This window comes from Lipotes vexillifer, unplaced genomic scaffold, assembly GCF_000442215.2.
Source record: "Lipotes vexillifer unplaced genomic scaffold, Lipotes_vexillifer_v1.1 scaffold942, whole genome shotgun sequence".
Taxonomy (NCBI): domain Eukaryota; kingdom Metazoa; phylum Chordata; class Mammalia; order Artiodactyla; family Lipotidae; genus Lipotes; species Lipotes vexillifer.
In genome coordinates this window covers 1,044,227-1,055,252 of record NW_006798282.1, presented here as the reverse complement: position 1 = coordinate 1,055,252, position 11,026 = coordinate 1,044,227, and positions in this window count along the sequence as shown.

Below are 11,026 nucleotides of genomic sequence, written 5' to 3'. Positions count from 1 at the left end.
AAAAAAAAAAAAAAAAAAAAAAAAAAATCTCTGTCAGATAGTTCTGACATCTGATTTATCTTGGTATCAGCATCTTTTAATTGAGGTATAGTTGATTTACAATGTTGATTTCTGCTGTACAACAAAGTGATTTAGTTATACATATATACATTCTTTCCATTATGGTTTCTCTCAGGATACTGAATATAGTTCCTTGTGCTATACAGTAGGACCTTGTTGTTTATCCATTCTATATGTAATAGTTTGCATCTGCTAACTCCAAACTCCCAGTCCATCCCTTCCCCCACCCCTGTCCCCCTTGGCAACCATAAGTCTGTTCCCTATGTCTGTGAGTCTTTGTTTCGTAGACAGGTTCATTTGTGTCATATATTAGATTCCACATGTAAGTGATATATGATATTTGTCTTTCTCTTTCTGGTGTCAGCATCTTTTAAAATTGTATTTTGTCATTCAATTTGGAATTTTCCTGGTTCTTGGTGTATGAGCAATGATTTTATTTTTAATTTTTTCAATATGCTAGGCTTTAAAAAAATTATTTTGGCTGCACTGGGTCTTTGTTGCTGTGCCTGGCTTTCTCTAATTGTGGCGATCAGGGGCTTTAGAGCACAGGCTCAGTAGTTGTGGCACACGGACCTAGTTGCTCCTCAGCATGTAGGATCTCCCTGGACCAGGGATCGAACCCACGTCCCCTTCACTGGCAGGTGGATTCTTAACCACTGTGCTATCAGGGAATTCCCAATGAATGATTTTTTAAAAATGGTATCCTGGACATTTAGAGCATTATAAGACTCTGGATCTTGTGTAAACCTTCTATTTTAGAAGGACCACTCTGACACTAGGCCAGGTGGAATGGAGTGCCACCTCCTGACTGCCAGGTGGGGGTGAAATTTCAGGTTTCCCATTTCTCCTTCTTTCACACGCCAGAGGGGAGTGGTGCCTTGTTCCTGTTGGATGGAAGTGCAGATTTCTGGCCTCCCACTATGCCGGACAACTGATAACTGGTACAAGGATAAATCTGAAAAGTAACTGAGAGTGGGAAGCAATATTGCTTTTGAATTTTTTGTTCATTCATTTAAACGCTTTCTTTTCATGGCCTCCATGAGACCACACTCTCCTGTTTGTTGTTAACTTCACCTCTGTCCCTTTGCTGGCTTATCATTCTTTGACCTGTAAGCACTAAGTTCTCAATGCTCAATCCTGAGCACTGTCCTTTTATCTGCTTTTTTCTCTAGCTATACTTTTTCCCTAGGAAATCTTATGCAGTCCTATAGCTTTAAATTTCAGTTATATATTGAGGACTCCAAAATTTGTATTTCCTTATGAGAAATCCTCTAAATTGATGACTGGCATTTTGAACTACTCACTTGACATCCCCATTTGTAGTTTATCAGCATTCTCTGCCTTAATATGTTCAAAGCATAATTATTAATTCCGTAACCCCTAAGCTATTTCTCCCAGTCTCGTGTCCACCAGTCATCCAGTTGTTGAGGTAAAAAATTTAGGATTCATCTTTGATTTCTTTATTTCTCTCATACCCCACATCCAAAACATCAGCAATAGTATCAGACTAGTCTGTACCTTGTTCGTATATACTTACACAAGCATTTACATTAATATGCATATCTTGGTTTAAAGAAATACACTCCAAATACTTTTTTAAATTGACATCCCTATAATTCAGTAGATATATAGTTTGTTCTTCTAATTTCTTAATGGAGCTCTAAATATATACAAACATCTGTAGATCAATATTTATTTACTGGGGTGTGGTGGTAGTAATTTTTCCTTATTTTTTCTCTCACTTCCTCCCCTTCAACTCCCAACTCAATATAACTTGACTAAATGACATATAGTTAAAGATATGCTCATATCTTTTATCACACTCACAAAATCAAATAAATATATTCATGTATATATACACATTTTTATTATGCCTAAAAATCTTGCTTTTCGTATTCAACAAACCCCCAAACCTCATGAAAACTCCTCTAGAACACCAAGCATGGTGAAAATTCTTTTCAATGACAATATAATATTCCTTGGTATGGATATTCTATGAAGTAGAAATTCAGAAATAGAATTTGCTGTGTCAAAGAATGCACACACACAAAGTTTTTATTAAATAGTAAATAGATACAAATATTAATCATGCATAGGGTAGACAAAATAATAAAATATCTATGTACTTACCACCTAGTTTAAGAAATAGAACTTTACCTATTCTCTGAAACCTTCTGGGTGCCTCCATGTGATCCTTTTACCCATTTAGAAAAAAAATTATCCCGAATTCTTTACTTTTCCCTTTCCTTCTTGAGTTCTGTCATTTTTTCCCTTTTTTTCCCCTATGGGTCAGGTCCTGTGCAGGGACCCCAGATCTCTGATTCCAGTGGGTGATCCCCCTTGCCAGCCTGCCCGCTTGAGCTCTGTGGCCCTCAAATCCTGGAGTGGATGAATCCTGGCAGGAATGGGAGAGCCCAGCTCTCATGAGCAGCCCAGCCCCAAGCTCTGCCATGTTTAATTCCCTGTACAATCTGTTGTTTACTTTTGACTTGTAAAACTTCATATAAAGGGAAAAATATATTCATTTATTCCTTTTTATCCTGCTCGTTATGTTCCTGAGACTTAACCATTTTGATAGGTGTAGCTATGTTAACATCAGACAAAATAGAAATAAACAAAGCTCACTAAATAATGATAAAAAGTTCAGGGCCCTAGAACTTTGGAATTCTAAACATATATGCACCTAATTACAAATCCTTAAAATAAGAAAAGCAAAATTTGACAAATTACAAGGAAAAATGGATATATTTACCACTATAGTGGAGATTTTAAAACACCTCAAAATAATGGATAGATCTTACAGACAAGAATCAGAAGATACGAGCAACATAATTAAGACTGAATTAACACACATTTGGTGTTGCACTATACAATTAGAGTATTCATATCCTTCTAATGCACATGTGGAATATTTATGAAAACTGACCACGTATAAGTTCAGGTAGTAATTCTCAACAAATTTCAAATGATTGATGTTATATAGGCCACATTCTATGAGCACTATGCAATTAAGTTAGAAGAAATTACTAACTAGGGGGGAAAAACACTTCTGAAATTTCAAAAGGAGACTTGTAAATAACTCCATGGTTATTTAGTTCTAATAACATTGGTTATTTAGTTCTAATAACTAATTAGAACTAAAGATCAATGAAATAACTAAATAACAAAATTGTATAATACAACTAAAGTAATAACAGGGAAATTAAGAAATTTAAATGCTTATTTTACGGGGGAAAAAAGACAAAATTAACAAATTATGTCAAACTTAAGAACTAAAGTAGAAGTAAACTAGTGAAGATGAAAATACAAAATTAATTAAAGAAATAAAAGCTATACAGTGGAGAAGGTACACAAAGCCAAGAATTGGTTCTTCTAAAAGGCTTGACCAATTTCTGGCAAATTGGGGAAAAAATATACAAATAATGAGAAGTGGGACAAAACTGTGGAAATTGCAGAGACTATAAAATTAACTGAAAAAATGAACAAGTTGATGCCAATAAATTTGAAAACTTCGTTCAACTTGGACAACTTTCTAAGATAATATAAATTAGCAAACTGACTAATGAGAAATAGAAAACCTATTTGGTTCTAGAACCATTAAAAAATGAATTATTGGTCAATGTTCCTTCAAGAAAGAAAGGCAGCGAGGAAAGGATAGATGGACGGATGAACATACAGACCCAGACAGGCAAGGATAGGATGAGAAATTAAAATTATAAGCTATTCTCATTCTTAAATAAAGATGCAATGATCCCGAACAAAACACTATTAAAGCAAATCCAGCAATTTGTTTACAAGGTAAAAATCATGACCAAGTTGAATTTGTTTCAGGAATGAAAGCTTGGGTTCAATATTGCAAGTTTATTTCATGTAATTCACCATATTAACAAGTTATGATGGTGTGGTAGGCAGAATAATAGCTCCCCAAAGATGTCCACTCCCTATTCCCTGGAACCTGTGAATATATTACCTTAAGTGGCAGGGACTTCCACGTGATTGAATTACAGACCTTGTGGTGGGGAGATTATCCTGGATTACCTGGGCTCAATCTAATCACAAATCCTTAAAAATGGAGAAGACAAAAAGAGTTGAACACAGAGACAAGGACAAGGATTTAACATGCCTGTTGCTAGCTTTGAAAATGGAAGAAAGGGGCCATAAGCCAAGGAATGTGGCAGCCTCTACAAGATGGGAATGACCCTTACTCATTTTATAGCCAGCAAGAAAGTGGGACTATGGTCCTCCAACTTAAGGAACTGAATTCTGCCAACAATCCAGAGGAGCAGGAAACAGATTTTCCTGTTGTTCTGCGCAGTCTTCTCATTGTTGTGGCTTCTCTTGTTGCAGTGCACGGGCTTTAGGCACTTGGGTTTCAGTAGTTGTGACTTGTGGGCTCTAGAGTGCAGGCTCAGCAGTTGTGGCACATGGGTTTAGTTGGTCCGTGGCATGTGGGATCTTCCCAGGCCAGGACTCGAACCTGCGTCCCCTGCATTGGCAGGCGGATTCTTAACCACTGCGCCACCAGGGAAGCCCTAGCCTGACATCTTTTTCTATCCATTTACATCTTTCTGTGTTTTGTTTTTGGTTTTATGTTTCACTATTTCTTTTTTCTACATATCTTGCTTTTTTCAAAAACTTCTTCTCCCTCCATTAATTTGGAAATGATACACTCTTTTAGTAGTTACCCAAGACATTTTAACTTGTACACTTAAAAGAGTAAACCTTAAAGTTAATCAGTGTGTTTACCCTCTTCCCAAACAGTACAAGGACCTTGGAAAACTTCATATTCAATCATCACCCCACCCATCCCACTTCCAAATTATGACTTTGTTATCCAGGATATTAGTTCTATCTTGCTTTACTTTATTAACCACACAAATTATGTATTATTATTACTATCTATGGTAAATATTTTTTAGTTTTAACCACTTATTTACCAATTTCTTTGCTCATGATTCTTTCTTATATCAGGGATTATGTTCTATTAGTGACAAACTCCAGATTTTCTGCCTGAAGATGCCTTGAATCGGATAACCAAGTTCAAATCCTGGCTTTACCACTTCTTAGTCATGTGACTTAACCTTTGGGATTTTTGGTTTATTTTGTAAAGCAGAGATAATCTTGAGCAGTTTGATCCTCTGCTGGAAGGGAAGAAGCTCAGGAGATGAGTTCTCTGAAAGGGTGCCAAGATTCAAAATAAAACAGGACAAAAACAAACAAACACTATAATCATTTCTCTGAGTGCTTGATAATCTTGTAGAGAAGACAAGATTAACACATATTGCAAAAAAAAAAATTACCTAATAACAATATTCCTGTATACTTGAGGGCTAAAGTATGTGGCTCTTTTTTTAAAAATTAATTTATTTAATTTATTAATTTTATTTATTTATTTATTTAGGCTGTGTTGGGTCTTTGTTGCCATGCACAGGCTTTCTCTAGTTGCGGCGAGCGGGGGCTACTCTTCTTGCAGTGCGCAGGCAAGACTCATTGCAGTGGCTTCTCTTGCTGTGAAGCATGGGCTCTAGGCACACGGGCTTCAGTAGTTGTGGCTCGCAGGGTCAAGAGTTGTGGCTCGCAGGCTCTAGAGCACAGGCGCACGGGCTTAGTTGCTCCATGGCATGGAGGATCTTCCCGAAGCAGGGATCGAACCTGTGTCCCCTGCATTGGCAGGCGGATTCTTAACCACTGCGCCACCAGGGAAGTCCCTGTGGTTCTTTTATGTCAGCACTTTCAAGCCCAGTGACATGGTTGGCTTGTAGGAACTTATGAAGGAGACTTATAGAAGCCTGTTAACTGCACAACAATCTAGTCCCAACAGAAAAATTCAAAGTGAACATTTTAAGAGCATCTAAAAGAAAAAGAAAAAGTAAAAAAAGTAGCAAAGTAATAAAACAAACTTAAAGAGTTGGGAAGATAGACTTATGTAATGAAAGTCAGTTAACAAAGCAGTATGGAACAGAAAAGACAACTACAGAGTATAATACTATATATATAGGAAGGTTCTTGGCTTGATACAAATAATATATGTAATAGGGCTCAATGTAGGTCTTGTATTGTTTTCTATATTCTTAACTTGTGTTGAAATGTGCTAACTAAACATGAATAAAAATCAACTGTAATTACATCTCCCCAAGGAAGGTATTCCAGAGCCAAAGAGTGTGAAAGATTTGTGTAGAACAGTTAAAATAACCATTATTTTAAATTATGCTGTCTTCTTTTGGTATACTGATTAAATCTAAAATAACTTTCAATTCTGTTGAGTCTCATGTAGCCACATAAATTTATAAGGTATCTAATTTTTTACTGTATGGCTATTAGTTTACATGTGCTAGGTACTTTCTCAGACATTATCCCATTTCATGGTCCCCAAATGCTGAGATGTTGGTTATATATATTTCTGTCCTACAGAAGAGTAAATACACATTTAAACCACTTGATCCAAGTCTTTCATTTGTAGAGTAACATACTTTATATTTTGAAAACCACCTTTCTCATTATATTTTTAATTAATGGAAAAGAATTAGTTTCAGTTACAACAGAATGACATATTGATCTATTAAAACTAAGCAGTAAATCAGCATTAAAAAACTGTATATAACAGCTTATAGACACCCAAATCACGTTTCTATTCTAATGCTAGGATGTACCTGTTTGTAATCATGACATAATGGTTAATGTGCAACTACAGTAACAGCCAATTTTGGTTTCCTAGAGACCAAATAAAGAAAAATACATTTTTGGAATATGTAACACAATTCCTCTATTCAAAAGAACACTGGACTAGAAAAAAACAAACTGATGACAGGATCATCAACATCAGGGAACAGATTCAAGATAATATTTAAATAATCAAGGAAATTAATTAGGTGTCTCACAAACTGTTGTGATCTTCATAAACCTTGTACTGGCAAGCTTCAACTTTCAAGCATTTGATCTTGATATAACCCAGCCTTCTGTATATCATTCATGTATACTCCCAAACAGCCTCTCTGATATTAAATTCAACCTTTTATTTTATTTTTTATTTTTTTTTTGTGGTATGCTGGCCTCTCACTGCTGTGGCCTCTCCCGTTGCGGAGCACAGGCCCCAGACGCGCAGGCTCAGCGGCCATGGCTCACGGGCCCAGCTGCTCCGCGGCATGTGGGATCTTCCCGGACCGGGGCACGAACCCGTGTCCCCTGCATCGGCAGGCAGACTCTCAACCACTGCGCCACCAGGGAAGCCCAAATTCAACCTTTTATACATGGGCAGACCATTATTAACCATAGGCTATGGCCATTAAGAATGGGCCTAGGGCTTCCCTGGTGGCGCAGTGGTTGAGAGTCCGCCTGCCGATGCAGGGGACACGGGTTCGTGCCCCGTTCCGGGAAGATCCCACATGCCGCGGAGCAGCTGGGCCCGTGAGCCATGGCCGCTGAGCCTGTGCGTCCGGAGCCTGTGCTCCACAACGGGAGAGGCCACAGCAGTGAGAGGCCCGCGTACCGCAAAAAAAAAAAAAAAAAAGAATGGGCCTAATTCTGCCAAAGTGAGGGTGTTTGTGGGAGCACATGGGTAGAGATACGGTTTCCCACATTGCCCTGCTCACACTGTCCTGCTCATGCTGCCCACATTGACTTTGTTGCCACTGTCAACCCTGTCCCCTCTTGGCAAAGCCAGGAACTTTGGGGCGTTGTAGGACTGAAGGCCTGGGGCTTGCATGCCCTTCCCACATTGGCATTTCTTGAGGAATACAGTCTTCTGACAATCCTTAGGTCAGCGAAGGATTTGGTGAGGGAAGAATGGGACAGGAAGAGGCAAGGGTAAGTAGGTAGGGGCAGCTTCCCCACTCAGCCCCAGCTGTAGGTTCGAGGGGTAACAACTTTTTCTCTCTCTCTCTCCTAAAGCCTTAGCCAGGTTCCCATTTGAAGCCAGCAGAGCTCTGACTTGGGCACAGTGAAAAGAGGCACCACCCAGCGGTACCTCAGACTACCTCCGTGTCTTGATTTTATTGCTTCTGTGTTTTATCAGTCCTAAGAACTGTCTTGTCAACATATGACCTGAAAAATTTTGTTTACACATAGTAGTTTTGAAGAATGTGCTCAAGCAATCAACTGGTGCTCTCTCTTCCACCTCAATTATATTTTTTCTTTTCCCATCCAGGTACCAGGAGCATAACTGTGGGCAATATCTGATGTTTGGCCTTCCATTTCCCCTAAGGCAAGAGATGCCCTAGTCAACTTTGTTTCAGGGTCACTACTGGCTATGTTTGGGTCCCCCTGAGATGGGGGTGCTCTGGGCCTACAAGCAGTAGTAATAGCAGGAGCAATTATGAAAATTTCTATGGTTTTAGCACTCTAAGAATAGAATGCCTTTTATAATATGTTTTACTTTAAGGCTTTTGACATTTTTCCTTCAAACATATTTGTAAAAGCTTTTATGTAAGAAAGCAGGAGATAGTCAATTATAGGCTAAAGACCAAATTATCCCACAGCTTTGATCAAGAGGCCAGGCCCAAGTATGTGTTCCAAGGATGCCTTCTCTTTGAATTTAAAATACGTGTACAGAGAACTCCTAGTACAGAGATAGATGAGGGCATTAAATAGTACTCAATCTTCCAACAATCTTGCCTGTAAAAACTCGGTTCATGTATTTATGTTTGGGGCTTACTATTTCCCACTGAATCCCATAGTTTGGCATGCTTATTGCATTGGGTTCTAACCAGACTAATGCTATCTTAAGACCAGGTATTATCAAGACCAGCTGCACCTCCTGCAAGAGAACTATTTACTTTATTTAGGAAACAGGAAACTTGTAACTGACTGCTTTTTTCTCATTCACCTCAGTTTAGGTCCTTATCACCTCATACTTAAATTATTTTAGCCACCTCCACCTATAATTAAGGTAGCCCTTTCCTGTCTGTCCAATGTCAAGTGGCTCCCAATGGCCTATGTGGCATCTAAGGCATAGGGCTCCAATCTATTCTTTCAAAGCCTAAACATAACACTTACTCAATGAGAGGTATTGTGCAAGCATGTTTTATACAATTTAGTTCAATAATCACAACACTCTGTGCAGTGGATAATACCTCTATTTTACAGATGAGGCACTGGAAGCATGAAAAGTAACCATGCCTAATGTCACAAAGTTAGAAAGTGGTGGGCTGGTATACAATGCCTCGTAGCTCTTAACCACTGTACTATAACATCTGAGTGAGTGCTTGTTATTTATTGAAGGTTTAAAGCTTTACAAATATTATCTCATTGGATCCTCACAACAGAGAGGTCCTGTCCACATTAATATTCTCATCTTACAATGAGAAAAAGCAGATAAATTGGGTAGTATTCATAGTTTGTAAAGAAGTGGCCATGGGAGACTTGAACCAAGGGAGTGAGACAGGCTCTAGACCTGCATGACATGCCTAAAAACCAACAAAAAAGCCAAAATAATCCCCAAGTGAGAAACAATGATGATAAAGCACTAACAGACAGTGACAACATACATATATGTGTGTTTACACACACACACACACACACGATATAAAAAAGAGTTAGTAAAGGATGTCTAGTCTCTTATACTGTCGGTTGCTAAAACGGAATACCATTGACTGGGTGGCTATAAACTACAGAAATTTATTTCTCACAGTTTTGGAGGCTGAAAGTTGGAGATCAGGGTGCCAGAACGGCTGAGTTCTGGTGAGGACCTTCTTCTGGGTTGCACACTGTTTTCTCCTTGTATCTTCAGGTCAGACAAGGAGAGAACTCAATGGACTTTTATAAGGGCACTAATCCCATTATTCATGCAGGCTCCACCCTCATGACCTAATCACCTCGCAAACGTCCCACCTTCTAATACTATTATCTTGGGGGACAGAATTTCACATATAAATTTGTGGGATGGAGTACACATTCAGTCCATAACACATACCTCCATCCAATTGTTTGCTGGTAAAATCCGATTCAAAATTACATTGGAAATTTTAAAAAAACTACAAAAAAAATCTGATCTTATGAACCTCCCCTAGAGTTTAGCTAATGGCTTTATGTATTCTTGTTTCTCCTTCCAAAAATAACAGACTCACAGCCCTTTCAAGTTATCCTACTTCATCTTACCATGTCATTTTTGCAGGAAAGTGATTAATAACATTTTCTTAAAAGACATTTTCTCCAAGGCCTTTAAGAACCACACAGAAGACGGGACCCGCAGCTCCCAGATGCTGGGATGGGGGCAGAATACGTACAGCTCCAGGTGGAAGTGTGGGGTGGTGGAACGCAGCCCGGCGACAGGCGGACGGGGCCCAGCCGACCCAGCGGGGGCGGGAGGTAGGAAGGGGCGTCCCCAGAGCTCGGCTTTAGGGCGAATCCCCAGCCTAGCTCCGCTTCCGTACTTGCTGAGGGGACGAGATGAAGAGGCAACACGGAGAAAAAGCGAGGAAAAATAAAGGAGAGAGGGGCGAGAGGCACGGGAGAAGCGGCGACCGCCTTACCTCAGAGCCCGCAGGCCCGGGGGAGGGGCCCTCGGCGCCGCGGCGGACTCCAGCGCTCCGGGAGGGCAGGTCTTCGAGAGCGGCGGAGCAGGCAGGCTAGTGTCCCAGCGGGCTCGAGCTGTTTCCCCGTTGCCGCAGGCAAACAACCCCGGGGCGCGCCGGGTCACGCCTCAGCGCCCCGCCGCCACAGCGGGCCCGAGGGAGGGTTCGCGGCGCAGGGGCTCTCGGCCGGGGCGGGCCAGCGGCGCGCAGGCCTGGGGCTTATTGTTCCAGGAAGTCGCTGGCGAAGTCAGGCCGGGTCCGCGGGCTGCGCACAGCCTCTCCCGCTCCTCCCGCTCCTCCCGCTCCGGCCTGAGGACTACCGGCAGCTGCCGGCGCGCCGACTGGCGGCGGACTCGCGGCGGGTGCGTGTCTCTTTAAGGGGCCGGGCCTGTGCTGCAGAGGGGAGGGCGGGGTTAGCGTCGCTCCCGGTGTGAGTGTGTGGGGGAGAGAGCGGCGGG